Raw genomic sequence first — 6,006 nt, forward strand, 5'->3', positions numbered from 1 at the left:
GACACAGGTTTATAAAGAATTAAAGATTTAGAACTCCCACAAAAACAGGCTTTACCGTGTCACACAAAATGAGAATGGGTTATTTTCTGAATAATTATGCCTCCATATCACCTCCCACATTTTTCTGCATTAATACGTTTTGATGAATATCCAGTCAAACATTGTCTCCCTTATGGAAGAGAAGAAAAGATATAGACAATATTATTGCCAAACCCACTGAGCAAGACTATTTTCTTACATAGATGTAAAAGATGGATCTTGGGAGGGCAGAAAACATTTCTATTGAAATGTGTAGGGTATGACTGTAATCTGTCTTATATTGACTTTCCATGCAGTATGCCCACTGAGTTCAGAAGAATTACTTCCATACAACACAAAGCCAGATAAGAACAGGCCTTTGTATTGTTATTAAAGTAATTAGTAGCTATAGTCCAGTTTCAAGAGAACAAGTGTCTTAACTAAATCTGAACACCCTACTGCAGTGGTTCCCAAACCGTGAGAAAATGGGGTCGCAACATCAGTGGTTGGGGTTGCAAGATTTCTGCACCCATGGCAGGGTGCCGGGCTGCAATGGGCCTGGACCAGCTCCAGGCAGAAGCTGCCTCTGCAGCCCAGCAGGTGGGACCCTGTGCAGGAGGGAGCGCTGCACTGTCATAGCCGCCAAGGTGAGGTGCAGCAGTGGTGGCGGCGTGGAGTTCTGCCTCTACTGCTGCTGGGTGGGCAAGGGGCACCTTAGCTTGGCAGCCATGATGGCGTGGTGCGGTACTCCCTCTCGTGCTGGGTCCTGCCCACTGGGCTGTGGAGCCCCCAGGGGGAGGGCAGCAGGGCAGGGAGCCCCAAGCCCACAGCAGGCAGCCTGCATTATTTCCTAGGCTTGTTTTCCTCATTGCCCAGAGGTCTCCTTCCTCTGGTGCTGGTTCTGCCTGCTGGGGTTTTTGTTGCCCAGTGAGCTACACCCTCATTCACCTCCCCACAGTGGCTGCCCTTCAGTCTAACTAGCTGCCTTCCTTTAAGGTGACAGGCCACCCTGTTACAGAGTCCCAAAAGCAACAAAGACTGAATGCCAAAAGGAAACTGCCTTCTTACCACTAGAAATGATACCTCTCAGCTCAAGACTGAAACACATTGCTGTGGTGTTTGAGGAAGTCTGTAGCACTGCAGCTGTTTTACAACTAAAGGAGGTAAGTTTAGTTTCCAGGGCTGCCAGCCCACCTACCCCACAAACAGTAAAAATGGCAAACATGCACATGGATCTAATAAAAAGTATCACACCATTTATCACAGACAAATGCACATGCAAAAACATTGCATCAAAGCTTATTGACCAAAACCAGAGATCATTAAAATCTACTTATACTAGGAGTGAAAGATGGAGTTTCCAGATATTGTACCAACACACACACAGACATTCCATTTATCATAAACAATGAGCTTCCTAACTACAAGCCAACATATTACATTTAATTTTGTGTTTAATTTTTAATACCGTGTTTTTGTTCTTAAATATTTTGAGGTTTTCCCTTGTACATAGACATACTATTAGCTCCTCCAAAAAGTCCATGCTATTTTAGACTGAGTATTCAAAAACGATGACATCATAGAACAGGGATGTAAGAGTCTGAGGTCATGTCTATACCACCTCCAGGACAAGCCAAGGTATAGTGCCAAGAAGATTCCACCTGTTCACATCAGCACTGAGTGTGCTCAAGCCTGCAAATCAGGCTGTGGAAATGATGGCTTAGAGCAGTCCTGTGTATGTGACTCAGCATTGCCCTCAGGCTCTTTGTCTCATTAGAACCTGAGCACAATGCTGAGGTGTATATTCAGGACCGAACCAAGATGCTTATGCAACCTAATTGGCAGGTTGGGGCACGTGCAAAATGGGGAGGGTCATGTTTCTTTCCCCTGCTCCCAGGCATGCCCTGGAGGTGGTTTAAACCTGGCCTAAAAGTCTGGTGAGACTTTTCCATGTTCTGCAGCATGTAGGCCTCAAATTCAATATATTGCCCCTATTCAGCACAGTCCTTAAGAGCATAATAAAGGCCTGTTGAAATTCATGTGCTCATGTACATTCTTAGAGGCTACCATGGCTACAACCTATACCCCATTCTTAGATGCTGCATTCAATAGGGTAAGGGTTGTGTTGCGGGATTTATTGGGACCTTTATTTGGGGTGCAGACAGAAGTGACTGATCTGGCCACAGAAAGCAGCCTATAGCCATGACCAAACACAAGTACATGGCTGCAAATAGCTTCCAGAATGGCCAATCTGGTGAAAATCTGACCCTTCATTACATGAGGGATCAGATAATGATGTTTCAAAATGTAGCATCTTCTGTAACTTACAACTGCAGAGCTCCCGGCCTGTCATTGTTTTCAGAATGGGAGCAGGGAAAGGCAGCGGAGGGAGGAGTTCAGTCTGGGTGTTTCTCAGCCCTTCCCTGGAGGGTGGGGTGGGTGTATTGGAGTTCCCCCCACTCCAAGGTGGGCACTGGCTGTGGAGCCCTAAGAATGAGCTCCCTCTGCTGCCTTTCCCCCTCCCATTCTGAAAAAAGCAGGCACTGACAGAGAGCTATGACCATTGCTATGGAAACCTCGCTGTAGGCTCCCAGCCCACAGCTAGATTCCCTTCCCCCCTGGAACCAACCTTGAACTTCTGTTTGGTCTGGAGTAATGTTGTAACTCAGAACACTTTGCAGAAAATGTTCTGAGTTACAGCTGAGACCTGCACTTCTGTCTGTACCCTTGTTGCTGTTCAGAGCTATGAAAAAATTAGACAAATTGAGAGAAGTGGAGGAGATGGCAGGAAACTGACTACAAGGATCGATATGAAGAGCTGAGTTCATGAACAAAGCAACACCCAAGAGTCTGAGGCAGTCTGAGGGGGAACGGATGCGAGATAAGATTGATCAAACTTGGAGTATATCTACATGGCATAATGCAGTGCCATTTAGGCCCAAGCTAACTCGGAACAAGCAGGCTTGGATATGAGAAGCAGTGCAATTCCATTAGTGAGCACTCTACCTGGATGACATAGTCCTGCTGAGAAGCAATGCTAAACAACTGAGGGGAGGGCCATGTTAATGCAGCTGCACCATTTCCGGTAGGGCTGTGCGAATCAGCACCATTTCATTTCAATTTCCGTTTCACCATTTCAAAGGGACAGTGTTTTGCTTTGCTGTTTCAAAACACTGTTCCATTTCATTTTGTCGAAACTGTTCCAATGCTGTTTTGATGCATTTCAATGTTTCGCTCATAGGCTATAATGGGGAATCATAAAAATGCCTATAACATTATCATTTCTTGCCTGATTCAGATGAAAACTGCAAGGATGATAGCTGCTTCTGAGGGCATGAAGCTTGCCAAGTTTTAAGGAGATAGGTGCAGGGAGTTTTGTGAACTTGCACCTCAAACTGTTCAAAGCAAAACTAGTATCACTTGCCAGCAGCAGCAGCATGCTGTCATCCTGCTCATAGATCCGGGGGCCTGCTTCCCCTGGAAGGAGTCTGGCACAGTCCTGCAGCCCTTCCAGGGGGCACGGCCCCTGGATCTGCGTGTGGGATGACAGAAGGCTGCTGCTGCCAGCTGGGGCCAATGCCAGTACTGGGTTCTTCCCGGCGCTTGGCACGGGTTGCGCCAGGCAGACTAGGGAGCTGGCGTTGGCCCCAGCCGGCAGTAGCATCTTGTTGTCACCTGCATGCTCCACAGTTGGTGTGAAGAGCTTTAAAAAAACAAACCCCCAAACCCCTGCACTCACTGGCCCTGGCAGTGGCAATTGGGGCCTCTGGGCATTCATAGCAGAGTGCCCCCCGGTTCAATTCTCCAACTCCTGGTTCAATTCCCCAGCCCCCAGCTTGATTCCCCAGCCCCCAGCTCATTCCCCCACCTCTTCCTGTGGGGCTTGGGGCCCTAGATCTGTGCACCTGGTTTAGCAGGCTGCCACTACAGGCTGGGGCCAGCAGCAGCACTGAAATCTTCCCAGTGCTTGGTGCACACTGTGCCAAGCGGCACTGGCCCCAGCCTGCAGCAGCAACCTGCTGAAACCCCGCTTGCAGATTGGGGGCCTGCACCCCCTGGGAAGAGCTGGGGAAATGACAGAGAGCTGGGGGAGGCGATTAGAGAGCTGGGGAATCAAACTGGGAGCTAGATGTAAATATCAGACAGTCCTTCCCCCTCCTTAATTTCTGTTTAGCCTCAAGCAAGTCTGGCTTCGAAACTCGAAACATTTTGAAAAACTTTCAAAATGTTTTAAGTGCCCTCGTTTTGTTTTGATGCTGTTTTAAAGCCTTTCGTTTAGTTTTGATTTTGCTGTTTTGAGCTCAAAATGCACTGAAATAGCTTCAAAACGAAACACCAGTTGAAATTTGGCACAGCCCCAGTTTCCAGTACCAAAGCTAGCACATTTAAGACTTGCCTCAGCTTTCTCTGCATGGCACTGAATTTTGCACTATAGATCTACTGTGGGATAAAAAAAAAAGTTGAGTGCTGAAATTCATAATGAGCTGCCTAAATAAATAAACAAACCCATTTTCAAAAGGCCAGAAGTACCCAAACTAAGTGGACAGGATGACGTGGTACTCAGAATTTCATAAAATCTGCCCTGTTTGAGCCACGTATAATAGAGGGATTTAAAAGGTATTTATCTTTAGGAACTCCATTAGAACATTTTGGCCAAAGTAGGTACCTGTGGATGCGTCTACATGAGACATTTACTGCACAGTTGCCTAGTTAACTGTGCAGTAAATGTCTCAGCATTTACATGTGTGGCCCTATTAGGTCGTACACAACTAATAAACTCTGCAAATGGGTAAAAAAAATATAAGTGCTACCTTGCTCCAGAGTTTTTTTTGTGTGCAACAGCACATGTGTAGATGCTGGTCTGGTTGGCTGGGGCATGAGGATGCTTCAGTGCAGGGGCTACCTGCTAGCTAGCTCCTTGCTGCAGCACTCTTGTTCCCCAGCCAACCCCTCCACACCAAACTGAGCCTGGTCAGAGCAGCCCTAGGCTGGCAAGCTGACCCCCCAGGCTCCCTGCCAGCTGGGACTGCTGTGACCCAGCTCAATGTGCTGCGACCCAAGCACATGTGCAGACATGCACCTGGCAGCAATAAGCTCTGGAGCTTATAGCTGTGTGTTAATAGGTATGTATAGACATGTCCTATAAGTATTTGAAAGAAGAACACAGCAAAGGTAGAAGCAATAGTAGGAAAAAATAAGAAAGCTTTTTGAGAGCTAATTTCTATTATGGAGTTAACGAACCATAATAGCTTTTTAGAGCACTTAGGTTTCATTATGCTTATTCTGATAGACCTTCTTCAAAACTGAACATAAAGTTATAAAATCTGCAAGGTCTTAATTAGCACCCCAACTTGAAAATGTAAATTCCATTTGATGCTGTGCTAAAATGTTGTACTCTAGCCTCCAGCTTGATTTAATTTGCACAAACCTGTATGGAAATGCAGAGCTATGACAGAGTGCAGTGTTATTTAAAACAAAGCAAAAATTAGTATTTTTATGCAAAGCTCTTAAACATATACTTAACTTTAACCTGCTAATAGTTCAATTGACACCAAGGTCATTTTAAGGAAAGATATTTATGGGACTGTTCATGTGCTTAAAATTGAGTACAGATTTAAATACTTTGCTATTATATTTATATACTTTTCTATGGCCTTATTTTGCTAATCAGAATAATTACTACAAAATAATACTTCTTACCTGCAAGATTAAAATGCGTCTGAAAGATCTCTAGATAAGCTTTGGGCTTTCCATGTTCTTATGCCATAAAGCAAACAGACATCCTCTGCAAAAAAAGGCAAAACGATACAATTTTATACCACATGCATCTAAGCCACTTTGGGGAATTTCTGTTGAGACAAGGGGCATGGATATCTGATTGCTTGGCCTTTGTGCTGCCATAGAAATTGTTTTGGTGGCAGAAAGGTGATGTCTGTTTCCAGCCGGAGACTGGGGACTTTAAAAACAATACAACAAAATGAAAAAGAA

At 45.4% G+C, this 6,006-nt stretch overlaps 1 protein-coding gene across 1 annotated transcript in view; it reads right to left on the reverse strand.

The window, feature by feature from the left end:
• LNX1 (ligand of numb-protein X 1) overlaps window positions 1–5,769 on the reverse strand; it is a 99,252-nt gene extending 93,483 nt beyond the window's left edge. The window contains exon 1 of the mRNA XM_006019016.3: window positions 5,719–5,769. The gene's annotated coding sequence lies outside the window, so the exon portion shown is untranslated. The remainder of the gene's footprint in view (window positions 1–5,718) is intronic.
• Window positions 5,770–6,006: the final 237 nt, after the last annotated feature.

This window comes from Alligator sinensis, unplaced genomic scaffold (genome assembly GCF_000455745.1).
Source record: "Alligator sinensis unplaced genomic scaffold, ASM45574v1 scaffold134_1, whole genome shotgun sequence".
Lineage (NCBI taxonomy): Eukaryota > Metazoa > Chordata > Crocodylia > Alligatoridae > Alligator > Alligator sinensis.